We start from the raw sequence: 25533 nt of genomic DNA, 5'->3' as shown, positions 1-25533 counted from the left end.
AGTCTCAAACATGTTACATTTAATCACGACAACTCGCAACAGAGGGGGGGAGAGTTGGGACCCTGGAGGTTGACTGCTGCTATAAAGCGCTGCCAGCCGTCCATCACCCCGAAGGGCAATCAAGCGGTGGTGAAGGCGTGGGGTGGGGGTGGTGTGTGTGTGTGTGTGTGTGTATATGCCCATTGTCTCGGGTGTGTTGACGTAGTACAAGCAAAAGTTCGACTCCAGGTGTCGTGGAGGAGGGAGGGAGGTCAAAAGTGTTTCTAGTCAATACTACTATGATTACATCGATATGTTTTAGCATCAAAAAAATCTTCTTTTGTTTTGTTTAAAATGTATATTATGTTTATAAACTCAGGAAATATGTCCCTGGACACATGAGGACTTTGATTATGACCAATGTATGATCCTGTAACGACTTGGTATCGGATTGATACCCAAATTTGTGGTATCATCCAAAACTAATGTAAAGTATCCAAACAACAGAAGAATAAGTGATTATTACATTTTAACAGAAGTGTAGATAGAACATGTTAAAAGAGAAAGTAAGCAGATAATAACAGTACCGTATTTTTCGGAGTATAAGTTGCTCCGGAGTATAAGTTGCACCTGCTGAAAATGCATAATAAAGAAGGAAAAAAACATATATAAGCCGCACTGGAGTATAAGTCCCATTTTTTTGGGGAAATGTATTTGATAAAAGCCAACACCAAGAATAGACATTTGAAAGGCAATTTAAAATAAATCAAGAATAGTGAACAACAGGCTGAATAAGTGTACGTTATATGAGGCATAAATAACCAACTGAGAACGTGTCTGGTATGTTAACGTAACATATTATGGTAAGAGTCATTCAAATAACTATAACATATAGAACATGCTATACATTTACCAAACAATCTGTCACTCCTAATCGCTAAATCCCATGAAATCTTATACGTCTAGTCTCTTACGTGAATGAGATCAATAATATTTCACACTTAAGTCGCTCCTGAGTATAAGTCGCACCCCCGGCCAAACTATGAAAAAAACTGCGACTTATAGTCCGAAAAATACGTTACATGAACAAGTAGATTAATAATTCATTTTCTACCGCTTGTCCTTAATAATGTTGACAAAATAATAGAATGATAAATGACACAATATGTTACTGCATATGTCAGCAGCTAAATTAGGATCCTTTGTTTGTTTACTTACTACTAAAAGACAAGTTGTCTTGTATGTTCACTATTTTATTTAAGGACTTAACTGCAATAAGAAACATATGTTTAATGCACCCTAATATTTTTTTGTAAAAATAAAGCCAATAATTACATTTTTTGTGGTCCCTTTTATTTAGAAAAGTATCAAAATGCTTTTGGTACCGGTACCGATACCAAAATATAGGTACCGGGACAACACTAATCTCCACCATGCCTCCATGGTTTGATTCCAAATACATAAACACAGGTACATACAGGTAAGAAACATTGTTTTTTTCATAACAGGTCCCCTTTAAAGGCCTACTGAAAGCCACTACTACCGACCACGCAGTCTGATAGTTTATATATCAATGATGAAATCTTAACATTGCAACACATGCCAATACGGCCGGGTTAACTTATAAAGTGACATTTTAAATTTCCCGCGTAATATCCTGCTGAAATCGTCTCGGTATGATGACGTTTGCGCGTGACGTCACGGATTGTGCCGACATATTGGGACAGCATTGTGGCCAGCTATTAAGTCGTCTGTTTTCATCGCAAAATTCCACAGTATTCTGGACGTCTGTGTTGGTGAATATTTTGCAATTTGTTTAATGGACAATGAAGACAGCAAAGAAGAAAGCTGTAGGTGGGAATCGGTGTATTAGCGGCCGGCTGCAGCAACACAACCAGGAGGACTTTGAGTTGGATAGCAGACGCGCTACCGTGAGTACGCAGCTGCGGCTTCCAAACATTTGATCGCTTGCCTTGTGTGTGCCGCTATGTGCATGTCACGTATGTAACTTTGGGGAAATATATGTGCTGTATGAACTTTACGGAGGTGAACGGTACTTTGGGCTGTGGGATTGAGTGTGTTGTGCGGGTGTTTGAGTTGTATTGGTGGGTTGTATGGACGGGAGGGGGGAGGTGTTTGCTATTCGGATGAATTTGTGGCATATTAAATATAAGCCTGGTTGTGCTGTGGCTAATAGAGTATATATATGTCTTTTGTTTATTTACTGTTTTAGTCATTGCCAGCTGAATATCAGGTCCCACCCGCCTCTCACAGCATCTTCCCTATCTGAATCACTTCCACTGCCCTCTAGTCCTTCACTCTCACTTTCCTCATCCACGAATCTTTCATCCTCGCTCAAATTAATGGGGAAATCGTCGCTTTCTCGGTCCGAATCGCTCTCGCTGCTGGTGGCCATGATTGTAAACAATGTGCAGATGTGAGGAGCTCCACAACCTGTGACGTCACGCTACTTCCGGTACAGGCAAGGCTTTTTTTAACAGTGACCAAAAGTTGTGAACTTTATTGTCGATGTTCTCTACTAAATCCGTTCAGCAAAAATATGGCAATATCGCGAAATGATCAAGTATGACACATAGAATGGATCTGCTATCCCCGTTTAAATTAAAAAAAATCATTTCAGTAGGCCTTTAATGCTGACTCAGCAGTTGGCTACTTAGCACTACTGCAACATTGGTTCTGTTGCTGCTGTGTTGTGCAATATATGTGTTCATAAATGTAGTCAAAGAGGCCTACATTTTCCTTTCTGTCTTCTCAGCCACTGTAAATGATTATTTAGGTTGAAAGGAAAATCACTCGATTAATGAATTTTCTAATTATGCAAATGACAACAACAATTAAGGTCCACAATTACAGTATTCTCTGTAACCAATAATTAGTTCCACAAAATCGTGCTAATCTTTGGCCCGCATCATCAGCCATTTATCGCTGGCACCCGGAAGGGACACGTCTCCATAGGATTAGGGTTGGGTATCGAGTATCGATTGGAACCGGGACTAACTTTCCGATTCTCCCGGAATCGTTCAAAAGTTTAAATTTCGATTCCTATTTTCGATACCAGTCCGCCGACCGGAAAAAAATATGTCCGCCGAACCGGAAGAAGAAGCCGCTGAACACCAACGAAGAAGCGCCCACCGCCGGAAGTGTTAGCATAGCCGAGCGAGTCAGTCAAGCTCAAGCATGGATAGCGGGCGTCGGCGGTCGAAAGTGTGGCTTTACTTTACAAAAAAAAATGAAATAACCGCGAAATAACAGAGCTCCATGTCCATCAAGAAACGAGTGGAGAGAGAGCTGCAGATGTACCAGGACGTTCCACCGATACTTATGTCTGACGACCTTGCTACATGGTGGTGGTCCGGTGGAACCAACAAAAGACTTATCCTTTGCTGTCAGATCTCGCTTTCTCCTATTTATGCGTTCAAGCTTCTTCCACACCCAGGGAACGTGTATTTTCCACAGCAGGAGACACTATCTGTCCAGAACACTCACGCATCCTGCCTGAGAAGGCGGATATGGTCATTTTCCTAAACAAGAACTGTCTCTGATTTTATACTGTACCTGCTGCTAATCTGGACTGGGTTTTGCAAGTTGTTTCTTATTGTTTATTTGCTTTTCTGCACCAGGTTAGCCCATCAGTGGGAGCACGGTAACATGTTTAAGTACCTGCAGCATCATACACTTGTGTGTGTAAATGTGTTTTCATGAGGTTTCCTGCAGCATCATACACTTATGTGTAAATGTGTTTTCATGAGGTTTCCTGCAGCATCATACACTTATGTGTAAATGTGTTTTCATGAGGTTTCCTGCAGCATCATACACTTATGTGTAAATGTGTTTTCATGAGGTTTCCTGCAGCATCATACACTTATGTGTAAATGTGTTTTCATGAGGTTTCCTGCATGTGTAAATGTGTTTTCATGAGGTTTCCTGCAGCATCATACACTTATGTGTAAATGTGTTTTCATGAGGTTTTCAAAAATAAAGCTCTCTTGAGGAAAGTGTACCCCTGGGAAAATGTATTCATAATTTATAATATTTATATTCAAGTTCATAGATTTGATATTTAAATTCTAGTTGAAAACAGCCCTGTGAGGAATTTATAGTAAAGTTCATAAAAAGTTCATAGAATTAAAATTGATGGAGAATGTCAGACTATTTCATTCAGAAAGACTGTAGGTTAGCTAGCTCATTTAAAATATCCTAAACTTTTTTTTGACCCTGCCTCTTAAAAGAATCGGAATCGAGAATCGTCAGGAATCGGAACAAAGAATCGGAATCGTTCAAATTCAAATGATACCCAACCCTACATAGGATCATGTTTTAATGTGTCACTTGCAGCCATAACACAATCAACACAGTACTTCTCCGTTGTCCGCCGCAAAAACCCAAATGCAGACATTATGGTTATTGGCTTAAACAGCTCAAAGTGCCTCAATCTCATTCGGGTAAATAACTTACAAGGGGGCACACTTTATTTGGAATTAATTGCAAACAAGCCCCTCGCTAATGGCCTTGCAATGGCCTAAATGGAAGAGTTCCATTATAGCGAGGCGGCCTGATGGCATCAGACGTATCCCCCACTAAGTGTCGCCTCGCCAAAATGATAACTTGCTAATCTATTATTCATAAGAATTAATGGTTTTCACTCCACCGCGTGCACATCGATCGCTGATACTCGACACTGCGGAGGTTTGGGAATACGCTAATTGTTTGTGCCATTTATGAGAGCCTCCCTGCTTTCTCTCCATTCACGGAGCAATTCAGCGCTTGCACAAAAAGTCATAAAATAGCTGTTAGCTGCTCTTATTCTCAGTTAAAATAACCACTTCTTTTTAGAACTAATTTAAAATTACCCTTTCTATTGACAAAAGACACTATTAGCTTCCGTTTTGACCATTTATAGCGTTGTTTGCTCAGCGGAAGGCAACACAATTAACACCCGGATTGACAGCCAAGGAACTATTAAGATGTGTTAAGTACCAACAGTTGAATACTTGTTGTGTTAATGTTCAACACTAGTGCAGGAATGGCTATGTTGAACATAAAACATAACAAAACAATAAAAAAGTCCACTGTGATTAGTTTGATCCGGTGCTACCTTGGTTTTTGTAGTCCGTTGCAAAAGATCTGATGAAAACCGAAGCAATTTTCCCCATAAGAATTCACCTTTTAACCTATTTATGGCAGATTGAAGTTAAAGTTAAAGTACCAATGATAGTCACAGGTGTGGTGAAATTATTCTCTGCATTTGACCCATCCCCTTGTTCACCCCCTGGGAGGTGCGGGGAGCAGTGAGCAGCAGCGGTGCCACGCCCAGGAGTCATTTATGGTGATTTAACCCCCAATTCCAACCCTTGATACTGAGTGCCACGCAGGGAGGTAATGGGTCCCATTTTTATAGTCTTTGGTATGACTCGGCCGGGGTTTGAACTCACAACTAGGGATGATGTTCGAAACCGGTTCTCCCGGTTGTTGGATAAGAAAATAACCGTTCGATAAGAAAAGAACCGATTCCATGGACTCGAATCCCTTTTTGAGAACCGGTTCCCGTTTTCGAGGCCACTATAGTAAAGAAAAAGAGTTGGTTCTTTATTGGAATCCCTGGGAACGAATCCCATCCCACAAGAAATGCCCTGTGGGACATCACAGGAAATGACAATTTCCTGTGATGTCACACAAGCAGCAATAATAATGGACTGGAAAAAACGCCTCAAGGCATGGCTATTCACCTATAGTGATCACAGAGACAGGTTGTTTTTGTGTTACTGTATATATTTGTTTTTCTGAAAAATCCAACTTAATATACTTTGGGTAACAACAGTCAATATTTATTTATTTTATTATTTTAGGGGGGTAACAGTCAATATTTATTTATTACATTTTTTTAATTTTTTTTTTATAAAATAAAAGTGAGCTTCTGTTGAACCAAATATTGTGTTTTTTTCCATATACAACAACCTATCTGGATTCGATAAGAGAATCGATAAGGAATCGGTCGATACGAGGATTCGATAATGGGCTCGAACTTGATCATTTCTTATCAAACATCATCCCTACTCACAACTAGGGATGTCCGATAATGGCTTTTTGCCGATATCCGATATTCCGATATTGTCCAACTCTTTAATTACAGATACCGATATCAACCGATACCGATATCAACCGATATATGCAGTCGTGGAATTAACACATTATTATGCCTAATTTGGACAACCAGGTATGGTGAACATAAGGTACTTTTAAAAAAAAATAGTAAAATAAGATAAATAAATTAAAAACATTTTCTTGAATAAAAAAGAAAGTACAACAATATAAAAACAGTTACATAGAAACTAGTAATGAATGAAAATTAGTAAAATTAACTGTTAAAGGTTAGTACTATTAGTGGACCAGCAGCACGCACAATCATGTGTGCTTACGGACTGTATCCCTTGCAGACTGTATTGATATATATTGATATATAATGTAGGAACCAGAATATTAAAAACAGAAAGAAACAACCCTTTTGTGTGAATGAGTGTAAATGGGGGGAGGGAGGTTTTTTGGGTTGATGCACTAATTGTAAGTGTATATTGTGTTTTTTATGTTGATTTAATTTAAAAAAATAAAATAAATAAAATAAAAAAAATGATACCGATAATAAAAAAAACGATACCGATAATTTCCGATATTACATTTTAACGCATATATCTCTACTCACAACCTACCGATCTCAGGGCGGACACTCTAACCACTAGGCCACTGAGTAGGTTGAAAGAAAGGGAGCGAACCCTCTTGTTTGCCTTTGTCTCTGTGGGTGGAGATGGGACAGCCAGCATACGCACACAGAAGCTGAGGCTCGTAATGTAAACATCAGGGAGTAAAAATGATCCGTATCGGCTGAAAAATGACTTGTTTGTGGCATTAAGTAAATGTTTCATCACAATGCACCCATCATTTTTCCGAGTTATGACGCTAGCTAGGGTTGTACGGTATACCAGTATTAGTATAGTACCGTGATACTAATGAATCATATTCGATACTGAAAAGTATTGTTGCGCCATTGGTGGATCTACACCTGACATCCACCGTAATGATACCAAGTACAGGAACGCATTTTGTTGATACTACTATGATAACGTCTATGTTTTGGCATCACAACATATTTTTTAATTTTTTGTAAATGTATATTATAAAGTCAGGAAATATGTCCCTGGACACATGAGGACTTTGAATATGACCAATGTATGATCCTGTAAGGACTTGGTATCAGATTGATACCCAAATGTGTGGTATCATCCAAAACTAATGTAAAGCATCCAAACTAGAGATGCATTTATCGGCCGATAATATCGGCAGGCCGATATTATCGGCCGATAAATGCTTTAAAATGTAATATCGGAAATTATCGGTATCGGTTTTTTATTATCGGTATCGTTTTTGGTTTTTGTTGTTGTTGTTTTTTGTGTTTTTTTTATTAAATCAACATAAAAAACACAAGATACACGTACAATTAGTGCACCAACCCAAAAAAACTCCCTCCCCCATTGACACTCATTCACACAAAAGGGTTGTTTATTTCTGTTATTAATTTTCTGGTTCCTACATTATATATCAATATATATCAATACAGTCTGCAAGGGATACAGTCCGTAAGCACACATGATTGTGCGTGCTGCTGGTCCACTAATAGTACTAACCTTTAACAGTTAATTTTACTCATTTTCATTCATTACTAGTTTCTATGTAACTGTTTTTATATTGCTGTACTTTCTTTTTTATTCAAGAAAATGTTTTTAATTTATTTATCTTATTTTATTTTTTTTTAAAAGGACCTTATCTTCACCATACCTGGTTGTCCAAATTAGGCATAATAATGTGTTAATTCCACGACTGTATATATCGGTATCGGTTGATATCGGTATCAGTAATTAAAGAGTTGGACAATATCGGAATATCGGATATCGGCAAAAAGCCATTATCGGACATCCCTAATCCAAACCTTTTAACAGAAGTGTAGATAGAACATGTTACAAGAGAAAGTAAACAGAGATTAACAGTAAATGAACAAGTAGATTAATAATTTATTTTCTACCACTTGTCCTTAATAATGTTGACAAAATAATAGGTAGATAAATGACACAATATGTTATTGCATATGTCAGCAGCTAAATTAGGAGCCTTTGTTTGTTTACTTACTACTAAAAGACAAGTTGTCTTGTATGTTCACTATTTTATTTAAGGACAAACTTGCAATAAGAAACATATGTTTAATGTACCCTAAGATTTTTTGTGTAAAATAAAGCCAATAATGGAATTTTTTGTGGTCCCCTTCGTTTAGAAAAGTACCGAAAAGCCCCGAAAAGTATCGAAATAATGTTGGTATCGGCACAACACTAGCTAGCTAACTAACAGACAGCCAAACCCCAGTGAATACATAACCTCCTGGCGGAGGTAATTAATCAAAGGATAAATTAAATTGTCAAGTCTGTGTGCGTTTGTTCTGTTCGTCTCTCGCTTCCAAACAGGCTGCAAGAGGATTCGGTCTTACACATGGGCGCGTTTGTTCTGTAGCGGGATGAAATTACCAGGAGTGAAGCTATCTTTGTCTCTGTGGGCAAAGGTCGGGCCACTTGTAAACACACACACACACACACACACACACACACACACACACACACACACACACACACACACACACACACACACACACACACACACACACACACACACATACATATGCATGCGCACACACAGGAATGTCATCCTCGTAATGTAAACGTACAGTAACACAGTAGAAAAGATTTGGATCACTCTCAGAATCAAATCACTTGTTCCTTATCCCATTTATCATAGTTTAATCAAAAATCAGCCCATAACTTATTGAGCGATGTTGTTAATTAACTAACTAACTAACTAACCAAACAAACCACAACAATTACATAACTTCAATGACACCATATTAATGGATTTACATGAAGAAAACAATGTGAAAAACATAAATAGAATACACTATAATATAAAATAAATTACTTTATTGATCCATGGGGGAAATTCAGCACCACAGTTTGCTCACAATAAACAATAAACACTTGGGTATTTTTTACATGTGAATAATATAAATAGAGTCTATTATACAGCATTATTCACATGTGAATAACATAAATATAGTCTATTATACAGCATTATTCACATGTGAATTATATAAATACATTTTATTATACAGCATTATTCACATGTGAATAATATACATACAGTCTATTATACAGTATTATTCACATGTGAATAATATACATACAGACTATTATACGGCATTATTTACATGTGAATAACATAAATACAGTCTATTATACAGCATTATTCACATGTGAATAATATAAATACAGTCTATTATACAGCATTATTCACATGTGAATAATATACATACAGTCTATTATATAGCATTATTCACATGTGAATAACATAAATACAGTCTATTATAAAGCATTGTTCACTGTGAATAATATAAATACAGTCTATTATACAGCATTATTCACATGTGAATAATATACATACAGTCTATTATACAGCATTATTCACATGTGAATAACATAAATACAGTCTATTATACAGCATTATTCACATGTGAATAATATAAATACAGTCTATTATAAAGCATTGTTCACATGTGAATAATATACATACAGTCTATTATACAGCATTATTCACATGTGAATAACATAAATACAGTCTATTATAAAGCATTGTTCACATGTGAATAATATAAATACATTCTATTGTACAGCATTATTCGCATGTGAATAATATAAATACAGTCTATTATAAAGCATTATTCACATGTGAATAATATAAATACAGTCTATTATACAGCATTATTCACATGTGAATAATATAAATCCAGTCTATTATAAAGCATTATTCACATGTGAATAATATAAATACAGTCTATTATACAGCATTATTCACATGTGAATAATATAAATACAGTCTATTATACAGCATTATTCACATGTGAATAATATAAATACAGTCTATTATACAGCATTATTCACATGTGAATGATATAAATATAGTCTATTATACATTTAAGTACAGTCAAAAAGGAACATATGCATTATACAGTCTATCGGTATGAAGGACTTCCTGTGTTGTTCCGTGTTGCATGATGATTGATGACTGAATGGTATACATAAACATTTAAACATCAATTTTTACTTTTTAATTCAGTGGTGTCAAAGTCAAGGCCCGTGGGCAAGATCCGGCTTGTAAATGAATGATCTCTGGCCCCTGGGATGATATAAATAAAGTTGGTATTGTATGGTATGGTATTTGAGTAGTATTACAACCGGCCCGCAGGCCACAGCCGCCTGCTGCATGTTTTGCACGCACCAATACTCCGTCAGTGTTGGCGCTAGGAAATTTCAAAATGGGGTCCCAAGGGACACACAGTAAATTGTTGTAAATTTTGTCACCGTTTGGGCATTGTTGTGTGTGGACACGGATAAGGTTAGGTGTGAATTACCCTGGATAACCTTAGTGTAAACGGGGCCTGAGACTAGAAGGTTGTGAGTTAAAAAAATATAAAAAAAATGGGAGCCATTACCTCCCTGCTTGGCACTCAGCATCAAGGGTTGGAATTGGGGGTTGAATCACCAAAAATGATTCCCGGGCGCGACCACCGCTGCTGCTCACTGCTCCCCTCACCTCCCAGGGGGTGGAACAAGGGTGATGGGTCGAATGCAGAGGGTAATTTCACCACACCTAGTGTGTGTGTGACTATCGTTGGGACTTAATCATGCTTCATGTCATAACAATACTCTATTGACATGTTAAAGGCCTACTGAAAGCCACTACTACCGACCACGCAGTCTGATAGTTTATATATCAATGATGAAATCTTAACATTATAACACATGCCAATACGGCCGGGTTAACTTATAAAGTGACATTTTAAATTTGCCGCTAAACTTCCGGTTCGAAACGCCTCTGAGGATGACGTATGCGCGTGACGTAGCCCGGCGAACACGGGTATGCCTTCCACATTGAAGCCAATACGAAAAAGCTCTGTTTTCATTTCATAATTCCACAGTATTCTGGACATCTGTGTTCGTGAATCTGTTGCAATCATGTTCATTGCATTATGGAGAAGGAAGCTGAGCAAGCAAAGAAGAAAGTTGTCGGTGCGAAATGGACGTATTTTTCGAACGTAGTCAGCCACAACAGTACACAGCCGGCGCTTCTTTGTTTACATTCCCGAAAGATGCAGTCAAGATGGAAGAACTCGGATAACAGAGACTCTAACCAGGAGGACTTTTGACTTCGATACACAGACGCCTGTAGAGAACTGGGACAACACAGACTCTTACCAGGATTACTTTGATTTGGATGACAAAGACGCAGACGTGCTACTGTGAGTATGCAGCTTTGGCTTCTAAACATTTGATCGCTTGACCGTATGTGCGCAACTTTTTTTTGCGTATGTACGTAACTTTTTTAAAATATATAAGCTTTATGAACCTTGGGTTAGGTGAACGGTCTTTTGGGCTGAGTGATTGTGTGTGTTGATCAGGTGTTTGAATTGTATTGGCGTGTTCTATGGAGCTAGGAGCTAGCAGAGGAGCTAGGAGCTAGCGTAACAAACACGCAGGTGTTTTTATGCAGGATTAATTTGTGGCATATTAAATATAAGCCTGGTTGTGTTGTGGCTAATAGAGTATATATATGTCTTGTGTTTATTTACTGTTGTAGTCATTCCCAGCTGAATATCAGGTACCGTGAGTATGCAGCCTTGGCTGCTAAACATTCGATAACTTGACCGTATGTGCGCGTCACGTACGTAACTTTTTAAAAATATATAAGCTTTATGAACCTTGGGTTAGGTAAACGGTCTTTTGGGCTGAGTGATTGTGTGTGTTGATCAGGTGTTTGAATTGTATTGGCGTGTTCTATGGAGCTAGGAGCTAGCAGAGGAGCTAGGAGCTAGCGTAACAAACACGCAGGTGTTTTTATGCAGGATTAATTTGTGGCATATTAAATATAAGCCTGGTTGTGTTGTGGCTAATAGAGTATATATATGTCTTGTGTTTATTTACTGTTGTAGTCATTCCCAGCTGAATATCAGGTACCGTGAGTATGCAGCCTTGGCTGCTAAACATTCGATAACTTGACCGTATGTGCGCGTCACGTACGTAACTTTTTAAAAATATATAAGCTTTATGAACCTTGGGTTAGGTAAACGGTCTTTTGGGCTGAGTGATTGTGTGTGTTGATCAGGTGTTTGAATTGTATTGGCGTGTTCTATGGAGCTAGGAGCTAGCAGAGGAGCTAGGAGCTAGCGTAACAAACACGCAGGTGTTTTTATGCAGGATTCATTTGTGGCATATTAAATATAAGCCTGGTTGTGTTGTGGCTAATAGAGTATATATATGTCTTGTGTTTATTTACTGTTGTAGTCATTCCCAGCTGAATATCAGGTCACCCCCGGCTCTCACAGCATCTTCCCTATCTGAATAGCTTCCACTCCCCACTAGTCCTTCACTTGCACTTTACTCATCCACAAATCTTTCATCCTCGCTCAAATTAATGGGGAAATCGTCGCTTTCTCGGTCCGAATCTCTCTCACTTCATGCGGCCATCATTGTAAACAATAGGGAACTTTGCGTATATGTTCAACTGACTACGTCACGCTACTTCCGGTAGGTGCAAGCCTTTTTTTTTATCAGATACCAAAAGTTGCAATCTTTATCGTCGTTGTTCTACACTAAATCCTTTCAGCAAAAATATGGCAATATCGCGAAATGATCAAGTATGACACATAGAATAGATCTGCTATCCCCGTTTAAATAAAAAAAATTCATTTCAGTAGGCCTTTAAAACCAAACAAACTGGAGGACTAGAAGATAACTAATGATGCTTCAGAACAACTTTGGATCTCTCTTCTCCTGCAATTACAATAATTCATATTGTCTTTTAAAATATAAAAAATCACGACCACCATAACCTAACCTCTTCATTCAACTTAGCGCCTCGTCTCAAAAACACGAGCCAAGCATTCACAACCCCCGGATCCCGACACGCCTCGCCAGCTCCTGTGCTGACAGTTCTGGCAAACGGCGCCCGGGCGAGAGCATGTGTTAAAGACACGTGTGTCAAGATAGTGACTTGGGAGCATTCTTGCCATGCGGAAAGAAAAACCCCACAGAGAAAGAGAGCGAGAGAGAGGATTTGCATAGGTAGGCTTATGTGTTCTTCACCTCATCCCTGCCATTGTTTTCTAGTGACAAGTGCCTGACAGCCAAGGAAATGGGACACAAAAAAGGCTTTAGGAAAAGAAGTGACAAAACCTAACAGTGTGATAACCTCCACTGTCGGTGATGCGGGAACACCCAGTCCTCGTCCAAATAGAACTTTCTAGTCTTTTGTCAGAGCGCTATCACCCCGTGTGCATAGTGTTAAGTTAAAGTACCAATGATTGTCACACACACACTAGGTGTGGCGAAATTATTATCTGCATTGACCCATCACCCTTGAGGGGAGCAGTGGGCAGCAGCGGTGGCCGCGCCCAGGAATCATTTTTGGTGATTCAACCCCCAATTCCAACCCTTGATGCTGAGTACCAAGCAGGGAGGTAATGGCTCCCATTTTTATAGTCTTTGGTATGACTCGGCCGGGGTTTGAACTCACAATCTACCCATCTCAGGGCGGACACTCTAACCACAAAAGGAGACGTTCGCGTGTAAGTGTCTGGAAAACAACTGCTTTAAGTCATAACTTAAATGTTGGCGTTGAGCTAGACAGGTAGTCTCTTCTCAAGGATAGGGCTATCACTTTTGCAGGGAGGTAATGGGTCCCATTTTTATAGTCTTTGGTATGACTCGGCCGGGGTTTGAACTCACGACCTACCGATATCAGGGCAGACACTCTAACCACTAGGACACTGAGTAGGTGTGTGTGTGTGACTACATTTTTCACATTTTGTGACTGACCTGTATCGCCTTTTGTGACTGACCTGTATCACCTTTTGTGACTGACCTGTATCGTCTTTTGTGTGTTTACAATGCTGAGTTTAGCTGCCAGCTTATGATCTGCACACTAGCTGTTAGGTAGCAATCTACGATCTACGCCAGGGGTGTCAAACGGCCGATAAATGCTTTAAAATGTAATATCGGAAATTATCGGTATCGTTTTTTTGTATTATCGGTATGTTTTATTTTTTGTTTTTTTTTGTTTTTTATTTTTATTTTTTTTAAATCCACATAAAAAACACAAGATACACTTACAATTAGTGCACCAACCCAAAAAACCTCCCTCCCCCATTCACACTCATTCACACAAAAGGGTTGTTTCTTTCTGTTATTAATATTCTGGTTCCTACATTAACCATCAGTGTGTGAATGGGTGAATGTGGAAAATAGTGTCAAAGAGCTTTGAGTTCCTTAAAAAAAAAAGGTAGAAAAGCGCTATACCAGTACGAACCATTTACCATTTACCATTATATATAAATATATATCAATACAGTCTGCAAGGGATACAGTCCGTAAGCACACATGATTGTGCGTGCTGCTGGTCCACTAATAGTACTAACCTTTAACAGTTAATTTGACTCATTTTCATTCATTACTAGTTTCTATTTGACTGTTTTTATATTGTTTTACTTTCTTTTTTATTGAAGAAAATGTTTCTAATTTATTTATCTTATTTTTTATTTTTTATTTTTTTAAAAAGGACCTTATCTTCACCATACCTGGTTGTCCAAATTAGGCATAATAATGTGTTAATTCCACGACTGTATATATCAGTATCGGTAATTAAGAGTTGGACAATATCGGAATATTGGATATCGGCAAAAAGCCATTATCAGATATCCCCAGTTTTTTTTCCTTCTTTATTATGCATTTTCGGCCGGTGCGACTTATACTCCGGAGCGACTTATACTCCGAAAAATACGGTATGGCATTTATTTAAATCTTAATAACGCACACCTGGAAAATGCAGGGGAAACAACTGTATTTATTTTGGTGATAGCCTAGAAACATAGCCCCTGGCTTGAGAGGGTTGAGACTAGGGATGTCCGATAATGGCTTTTTGCCGATATCCGATATTCCGATATTATCCAACTCTTTAATTACCGATACCGATATCAACCGATATATGCAGTCGTGGAATTAACACATTATTATGCCTAATTTGGACAACCATGTATGGTGAAGATAAGGTACTTTTAAAAAAAATAAAATAAAATAAGATAACTAAATTAAAAACATTTTCTTGAATAAAAAAGAAAGTAAAACAATATAAAAACAGTTACATAGAAACTAGTAATTAATGAAAATCAGTAAAATTAACTGTTAAAGGTTAGTACTATTAGTGGAGCAGCAGCACGCACAATCATGTGTGCTTACGGACTGTATCCCTTGCAGACTGTATTGATATATATTGATATATAATGTAGGAACCAGAGTATTGATAACAGAAATAAATGGGGGGAGGGAGGTTTTTTGGGTTGGTGCACTAATTGTAAGTGTATCTTGTGTTTTTTATGTTGATTTAATAAAATAAAAAAAACAAAAAAAAACAACGATACAGATAATAAAAAAACTGATACCGATAATTTCCGATATTGCATTTTAATGCATCGGACATCCCTATTAATAACGCACACCTGGAAAATGCAGGGGAAACAACTGTATTTATTTTGGTGATAGCCTAGAAACATAGCCCCTGGCTTCAGAGGGTTGAGGCTCATCCACTTACCCAACAAAGTCTGGTGATTTCTAAATGTTGTGCACCGCACAGCCTGCATCTTTAATTTGAGCCTTGTTTAGTGTCTGATCCGCCGCCATGGCAACAAGGCGAAACGCCCGGCCCCGCTTTATCTTAAACGAGCCGTCACAGACAGATGTTGGCGGGACGGACCCTCCGAGTCAGAACGGCGATAATCAGGTCTTTAGGATGCCGAGGCGGCGCCCTTTGCACGCGCCGGCGCATGCTCTTGCATACGCTCTTAAGAGCTTATCAGGTTGCGATCATTAGCGCTGCCTGCAGTCACAGTCTGATGCTGCACAGAAAGGATTTGGATGTTGCACTCTAAATATTTTGCACTGCGACGACCGGGGACCAAAATATCACACAAATGTCAGCCGGGTTTGAGAACAAAAGAAGGGAGAGACAAGTCACATGGTGCATGCGTGTGTGTGTGTGTGTGTGTGTGTGTGTGTGTGTGTGTGTGTGTGTGTGTGTGTGTGTGTGTGTGTGTGTGTGTGTGTGTGTGTGTGTGTGTGTGTGTGTGTGTGTGTGTGTGTGTGTGTGTGTGCACTTGTCTCACCGTCCTTGTGTGGACATACACTTGATAAACCACCCTTTCTGTGAGGATCTTTTGACTTGTGAGGACATTTGCCTGGTCCTCACAACTACAGAAGTCAAATATTTTTTTTACTTTGTGTGTTTTGCATTCTGAAGTGAGGTTGCAACTAGGGATGTCCGATAAATGTTTTAAAATGTAATATCGGAAATTATTGGTATCGTTTTTTTTATTATCGGTATCGTTTTTTTTGTTTGTTTGTTTGTTTTTTTTATTAAATCAACATAAGAAAACACAAGATACACTTACTCGTGCACCAACCCAAAAAAAACTCCTTCCCCCATTTACACTCATTCACACAAAAGGGTTGTTTCTTTCTGTTATTAATATTCTGGTTCCTACATTATATATCAATATATATCAATACAGTCTGCAAGGGATACAGTCCGTAAGCACACATGATTGTGCGTGATGCTGGTCCACTAATTGTACTAACCTTTAACAGTTAATTTTACTCATTTTCATTCATTACTAGTTTCTATGTAACTGTTTTTATATTGTTTTACTTTCTTTATTATTCAAGAAAATGTTTTTAATTTATTTATCTTATTTTATTAATTTTTTTTAAAAAGTACCTTATCTTCACCATACCTGGTTGTCCAAATTAGGCATAATAATGTGTTAATTCCACGACTGTATATATCGGTTGATATCGGTATCGGTAATTAAAGAGTTGGACAATATCGGAATATCGGATATGGGCAAAAAGCCATTATCGGACATCCCTAGTTGCAACTATTTACTCCCATCTAGGGCTAGATATATATTTTTTCATCATTCTAGCTATAGTGGAAAGGGGGGCCCTCACAACCTACTAACCAAACGTGGGTCCACACAAAGTAGGCAAGACATGTATGTGTGTGTGTGTGTGTGTGTGTGTGTGTGTGTGTGTGTGTGTGTGTGTGTGTGTGTGTGTGTGTGTGTGTGTGTGTGTGTGTGTGTGTGTGTGTGTGTGCACTGTGGTACACTTCTTACTGCGTGTTTAAACTGCAGTCAAAGTGTTTAATTCCAGCTGCATTTAAATTATTACGCACTCCAAAGTCAAACACCCCCTAGCAATTTGCACTAAGTGACATCCCGTTTATGGCGGATTACTCCGCTTGGACTTCTAAGCAGGAAAGTTGTCACGTTTATTCCGGCGAACAAGTTGGATTTGCACGTTGTAAGTTTTTTTTTATTTGTTTTTTTTGGGAGCTTTCACACTTTTGTGTTGAATAGACAATTTAATGAGCAAGTCTGCTTTTAAAAAGAAAATAAAGCAAATATTCATATGATAATGTTTAGGGATGTCCGATAATGGCTTTTTTTACCGATATTCGATATTCCGATATTGTTCAACTCTTAATTACCGATTCCGATATCAACCGATACCGATATATACAGTCGTGGATTTAACACATTATTATGCCTAATTTTGTTGTGATGCCCCGCTGGATGCATTAAACAATGTAACAAGGTTTTCCATTGGGATGTCCGATAATGGCTTTTTGCCGATATTCCGATATTGTCCAACTCTTTAATTACCGATACCAACCGATACTGATATCAACCGATACCGATATATACCGTCGTGGAATTAACACATTATTATGCCTGATTTGGACAACCAGGTATGGTGAAGATAAGGTCATTTTTTTTAAAAAATAATAAAATAAAATAAGATAAATAAATTAAAAACATTTTCTTGAATAAAAAAAGAAAGTAAAACAATATAAAAACAGTTACATAGAAACTAGTAATTAATGAAAATGAGTCAGGTTAGTACTAGAGATGTCCGATAACATGCGTTAAAATGTAATATCGGAAATTATCGGTGTCGGGTTTTTTTACTATCAGTATCGTTTTTTTTATTTATTTTATTTTTTATTTTTTATTAAATCCACATAAAAAACACAAGATACACTTACAATTAGTGCACCCACCCAAAAAAACTCCCTCCCCCATTTACACTCATTCACACAAAAGGGTTGTTTCTTCCTGTTATTAATATTCTGCTTCCTACATTATATATCAATATATATCAATACAGTCTGTAAGGGATACAGTCCGTAAGCACACATGATTGTGCGTGCTGCTGCTCCACTAATAATACTAACCTTTAACAGTTAATTTTACAAATTTTCATTAATTACTAGTTTCTATGTCACTGTTTTTATATTGTTGTACTTTCTTTTTTATTCAAGAAAATGTTTTTAATTGATTTATCTTATTTTATTTGATTCATTTTTTTAAAAAGTACCTTATCTTCACCATACCTGGTTGTCCAAATTAGGCATAATAATGTGTTAATTCCACGACTGTATATATCGGTTGATATCGGTATCGGTTGATATCGGTATCGGTAATTAAAGAGTTGGACAATATCGGCATATCGGATATCGGCAAAAAGCCATTATCGGACATCCCTATATATAATGTATATACTGTGTTTTTTATGTTGATTTAATTAAAAAAAATATATATATATATTTTTTTTATTTCTTGTGCGGCCGCGGCCCGGTGGTTGGGGACCACTGCGATAGAACACCTTCCCAGAAGACTTGAAGCTGTAATAGCTGCAAAAGGTGGACCGACATCATATTGAACCCTATGGGTTAGGAATGGGATGGCACTTCAAGTTCATATGTGAGTCAAGACAGGTGGCCAAAAACTTTTGGTATGTCGTTAAAATGTTTTCAGTGGCTAAATTTCCAGTGAACCACTATTCAATAGTTTGTAAATACTCGGCTAAATATAACCATTTATACAATATACAGTAATTACTTAAATGTGTTTTCCGTTAACCCCCCAACCCATTTTTAAGGTGTGGCAGCTTTTATTTCGCCGTGGTGACACACCACGATCTACCATCACAATCTGGGAAACTCTGTGTTGCCGCGTGTGTCGCGTGTGTGCTGCTGTTTATTGTCACACGCGCTGTTGTCAGTCATAATAAAGACAATTAGTGCCACCCGGTTGCGCCACATTTTTCCCTCGGGGTTTGTTGGAGGTGCGGCATTTACTCATTATGGTGCGTAATGACTATTGCAGGAAATTCCGTGCGCCAGCTCCGCTCTAAGAAGTGGATTAAAAAAAAAAAATGACGGCGAGTTATAATTAGTCATTCTCTTCCTCACCCCGGTGTTGTTGTGGAACAAAGCGGTGCCAGCCAATGCCAGAGTATTCCCATGTTTACCCTCAGTGTACACAGCGTAGTAGTGTGTGTGTGTCTCTACGGGGTGGACTTGTCCCCGCCGGCGTGGTTTAGATGTTTCCCACTCTCCCTCTAAGACTTGTACTATTATTTTTATGATTGTTATTATTATTATCATTGTGACGGCTGCAAGTAGAGGTGTGTCACGCCATCGTGCCATCACGGGCGGGCGTGGCGCTCAGTGAAGGTAAACACGTCCGAGGCAAACAGTGGAGTGTCGTAAACACCGTCCGTAACGGCCACGTGGTCGGGGCGTTGACGTGAACGCAGGTATTTTTAAAAACATGTGTTTTCATATTTGTCTTGGCCTGTGCTTCACATGCAAACTGTCAGCCAGGGACTTTCCAACACACAACATAAGAGGAAAAACAACTTTTTTAGTTTGAACTCCCAACACTCTTATGCATGTGTGTTATACTTATGCCAGCAAACTTTAATATTTGTATTATGTTTTATTAACTTATTATTTATTTTGGATCCCGTGTTTATTTTTATTTCATACATTTTTATAATCAAGTATTTTTTGTAGAATGTTTTTTTGCACTTACATCAGGGTTTTTATTTCATACGTTTTTATAATCAAGTATTTTTTTTAAATGTTTTTTTGCACATACATCAGGGTTTTTATTTCATACGTTTTTATAATCAAGTATTTTTTTAGAATGTTTTTTTGCACATACATCAGGGTTTTTATTTCATACGTTTTTATAATCAAGTATTTGTTTTAGAATATTTTTTGCACATACATCAGGGTTTTTATGCCATACGTTTTTATTTAGAATGTTTTTTGCACGTACATCAGGGTTTTTATTTCATACGTTTTTATAATCAAGTAGTTTTTTAGAATGTTTTTTGCACATACATCAGGGTTTTTATTTCATACGTTTTTATTTAGAATGTTTTTTGCACATGAATCAGGGTTTTTATTTCATACATTTTTATAATCAATTTTTTTTTTTTAATGTTTTTTTGCACATACATCAGGGTTTTTATTTCATACGTTTTTATAATGAAGTATTTTTTTTAGAATATTTTTTGCACATACATCAGGGTTTTTATGCCATACGTTTTTATTTAGAATGTTTTTTGCACGTACATCAGGGTTTTTATTTCATACGTTTTTATAATCAAGTATTTTTTTAGAATGTTTTTTGCACATACATCAGGGTTTTTATTTCATACGTTTTTATTTAGAATGTTTTTTGCACATACATCAGGGTTTTTATTTCATACGTTTTTATTTAGAATGTTTTTTGCACATACATCAGGGTTTTTATTTCATACGTTTTTATAATCAATTGTTTATTTTTTTATGTTTTTTTGCACATACCTCAGGGTTTTTATTTCATACGTTTTTATAATCAAGTATTTTTTTTAGAATATTTTTTGCACATACATCAGGGTTTTTATGCCATACGTTTTTATTTAGAATGTTTTTTGCTCGTACATCAGGGTTTTTATTTCATACGTTTTTATAATCAAGTATTTTTTTAGAAAGTTTTTTGCACATACATCAGGGTTTTTATTGCATACGTTTTTATAATCAAGTATTTTTTTTAGAATGTTTTTTTGCACATCAGGGTTTTTATTTCACACGTTTTTATAATCAAGTATTTTTTTTTAGAATATTTTTTGCACATACATCAGGGTTTTTATGTCATAAATTTTAATAATGAAGTATTTTTTTTAGAATGTTTTTTGCACATACATCAGGGTTTTTATTTCATACGTTTTTATTTAGAATGTTTTTTGCACATACATCAGGGTTTTTATTTCATACGTTTTTATAATCAAGTATTTTTTTTATAATATTTTTTGCACATACATCAGGGTTTTTATGCCATACGTTTTTATTTAGAATGTTTTTTGCACGTACATCAGGGTTTTTATTTCATACGTTTTTATAATCAAGTATTTTTTTTTACAATATTTTTTGCACATACATCAGGGTTTTTATGTCATACATTTTTATAATCAAGTATTTTTTGTAGAATATTTTTTGCACATACATCAGGGTTTTTATGTCATACGTTTTTATAATCAAGTATTTTTTTTAGAATGTTTTTTGCACATACATCAGAGTTTTTATTTCATACGTTTTTATAATCAAGTATTTTTTTTAGAAATTTTTTTTGCACATACATCAGGGGTTTTATTTCATACGTTTTTATAATCAAGTATTTTTTTTAGAATATTTTTTGCACATACGTCAGGGTTTTTATGTCATACGTTTTTATAATCAAGTATTTTATTTAGAATGTTTTTTGCACATACATCAGGGTTTTTATTTCATACGTTTTTATAATCAAGTATTTTTTTAGAATGTTTTTTGCACATACATCAGGGTTTTTATTTCATACGTTTTTATTTAGAATGTTTTTTGCACATACATCAGGGTTTTTATTTCATACGTTTTTATAATCAATTATTTATTTTTTTATGTTTTTTTGCACATACCTCAGGGTTTTTATTTCATACGTTTTTATAATCAAGTATTTTTTTTAGAATATTTTTTGCACATACATCAGGGTTTTTATGCCATACGTTTTTATTTAGAATGTTTTTTGCACGTACATCAGGGTTTTTATTTCATACGTTTTTATAATCAAGTATTTTTTTAGAATGTTTTTTGCACATACATCAGGGTTTTTATTGCATACGTTTTTATAATCAAGTATTTTTTTTAGAATGTTTTTTTGCACATCAGGGTTTTTATTTCACACGTTTTTATAATCAAGTATTTTTTTTTAGAATATTTTTTGCACATACATCAGGGTTTTTATGTCATAAATTTTAATAATGAAGTATTTTTTTTAGAATGTTTTTTGCACATACATCAGGGTTTTTATTTCATACGTTTTTATTTAGAATGTTTTTTGCACATACATCAGGGTTTTTATTTCATACGTTTTTATAATCAAGTATTTTTTTTATAATATTTTTTGCACATACATCAGGGTTTTTATGCCATACGTTTTTATTTAGAATGTTTTTTGCACGTACATCAGGGTTTTTATTTCATACGTTTTTATAATCAAGTATTTTTTTTTACAATATTTTTTGCACATACATCAGGGTTTTTATGTCATACATTTTTATAATCAAGTATTTTTTGTAGAATATTTTTTGCACATACATCAGGGTTTTTATGTCATACGTTTTTATAATCAAGTATTTTTTTTAGAATGTTTTTTGCACATACATCAGAGTTTTTATTTCATACGTTTTTATAATCAAGTATTTTTTTTAGAAATTTTTTTTGCACATACATCAGGGGTTTTATTTCATACGTTTTTATAATCAAGTATTTTTTTTAGAATATTTTTTGCACATACGTCAGGGTTTTTATGTCATACGTTTTTATAATCAAGTATTTTATTTAGAATGTTTTTTGCACATACATCAGGGTTTTTATTGCATACGTTTTTATAATCAAGTATTTTTTTTAGAATGTTTTTTTGCACAACAGGGTTTTTATTTCACACGTTTTTATAATCAAGTATTTTTTTTTAGAATATTTTTTGCACATACATCAGGGTTTTTATGTCATAAATTTTAATAATGAAGTATTTTTTTTAGAATGTTTTTTGCACATACATCAGGGTTTTTATTTCATACGTTTTTATTTAGAATGTTTTTTGCACATACATCAGGGTTTTTATTTCATACGTTTTTATAATCAAGTATTTTTTTTATAATATTTTTTGCACATACATCAGGGTTTTTATGCCATACGTTTTTATTTAGAATGTTTTTTGCACGTACATCAGGGTTTTTATTTCATACGTTTTTATAATCAAGTATTTTTTTTTAGAATATTTTTTGCACATACATCAGGGTTTTTATGTCATAAATTTTAATAATCAAGTATTTTTTTTAGAATGTTTTTTGCACATACATCAGGGTTTTTATTTCATACGTTTTTATTTAGAATGTTTTTTGCACATACATCAGGGTTTTTATTTAATACGTTTTTATAATAAATTATTTTTTTTTAGAATATTTTTTGCACATCAGGGTTTTTATGTCATAAATTTTTATAATCAAGTATTTTTTTTAGAATGTTTTTTGCACATACATCAGGGTTTTTATTTCATACGTTTTTATTTAGAATGTTTTTTGCACATACATCAGGGTTTTTATTTCATACATTTTTATAATCAAGTATTTTTTTTAGAATGTTTTTTGCACATACATCAGAGTTTTTATTTCATACGTTTTTATAATCAAGTATTTTTTTTTTAAAAATTTTTTGCGCATACATCAGGGTTTTTATTTCATACGTTTTTATATATACAACAACTATAAACTGACAACTGGCGAAAAGGTTTCACAAAAGGTGAACAAACCGAAAATCACTCCGAAAGGAGGAAACAAAAATATCTATATCTAACTATTCTAACGAGGAATATAACTCTGAAATTTATCAACAACAACAAAAACGCTCCAAAAGGAGGGAGAAACACTGGGCTATAAAACTTCTACACTGTTTCTGATCTAGAAAAATAGTTCACAAAAATTCACTCAAAAAGAGGAAATGAAGGAACTGTAAGAATAAACTGAACTCACCACTTCGACTTGAAACTTAATAAACCAAAAATCACTCTGCTTAACTCAAAATACCACCAAGGAAATTCCGGATCAGGATACTCAAAGCGAGACGAGACAAGGCTTGGGCATGAGGCTAGAGATGCACGAAGCAACGAGACGTTCTGGCACAGAACAAAGGGAGGCGTGGGTTTATAAGACACATGGGGGTAATGGCGAACAAGTGGAAACAAATCGGGGATCAGGGATGACGTCAGACTGATGACACAAAAGGAAGGGCAAGTGACCGGAAATGAGAGGAGAGTTACTTTTCAAACTAAAACATGAAATTCACAAGACAAAAACAAAAACAAGACAAGAAATCCTTCACCACTGTGTGACAGATATAAATGCAAACAACATATGATTACCAAAACAACAAAGTCAGCTGGATATAATAAATAATACAACTACAACAAAAATACGTAATATGTAGAGATGTCCGATAATATCGGTCTGCCGATATTATCGGCCGATAAATGCGTTAAAATGTAATATCGGACATTATCGGTATCGTTTTTTTTATTATCAGTATCGGTTTTTTTATTTATTGTTTTTTTTTTTTATTAAATCCACATAAAAAACACAAGATACACTTACAATTAGTGCACCAACCCAAAAAACCTCCCTCCCCCATTCACACTCATTCACACAAAAGGGTTGTTTATTTCTGTTATTAATATTGTGGTTCCTACATTATATATCAATATATATCAATACAGTCTGCAAGGGATACAGTCCGTAAGCACACATGATTGTGCGTGCTGCTGGTCCACTAATAATACTAACCTTTAACAGTTAATTTTACAAATTTTCATTAATTACTAGTTTCTATGTAACTGTTTTTATATTGTTTTACTTTCTTTTTTAGTCAAGAAAATGTTTTTAATTTATTTATCTTATTTTATTTGATTCATTTTTTTAAAAAGTACCTTATCTTCACCATACCTGGTTGTCCAAATAAGGCATAATAATGTGTTAATTCCACGACTGTATATATCGGTTGATATCGGTATCGGTTGATATCGGTATCAGTAATTAAAGAGTTGGACAATATCGGATATCGGCAAAAAGCCATTATCGGACATCCCTAGTAATATGTTTTTTTTTATGCTTGCTTTTTTAAACATTGTTGTTTTTGCGCCATTTCCAGTAGTGACTATTTTCCAAACAGCCGTCCGATCAAGGGTTTTGATCCCCTCACCTCCCAGGGGGTGGAGCAAGGGGATGGGTCAAATGCAGAGGGTAATTTCACCACACCTCATGTGTGTGTGACAATCATTGGTACTTTAACTTTAAGTCATTTTTCCACTCTTCTGGTACTTTAAACCGGCAGAGGTGTAGTTGTATTTAACATGTCGCTAAGACAGATTAGTGTGAAATGATACAAAGTGTTTTGGCGCCGCTGCCATGATGG

General features: G+C 35.8%; 1 protein-coding gene across 14 annotated transcripts in view; it reads left to right on the top strand.

The window, feature by feature from the left end:
• Positions 1 to 25533, top strand: part of LOC133631554 (receptor-type tyrosine-protein phosphatase F) — a 595429-nt gene that overhangs the window by 264934 nt on the left and 304962 nt on the right. The gene's annotated exons all lie outside the window — the stretch shown is intronic.

Source organism: Entelurus aequoreus, linkage group LG16, assembly GCF_033978785.1.
Source record: "Entelurus aequoreus isolate RoL-2023_Sb linkage group LG16, RoL_Eaeq_v1.1, whole genome shotgun sequence".
In the NCBI taxonomy this organism is placed as follows: domain Eukaryota; kingdom Metazoa; phylum Chordata; class Actinopteri; order Syngnathiformes; family Syngnathidae; genus Entelurus; species Entelurus aequoreus.
The sequence above is the reverse complement of the archived record's forward strand: the minus strand, read 5'-3'. Positions and strand labels throughout refer to the sequence as shown.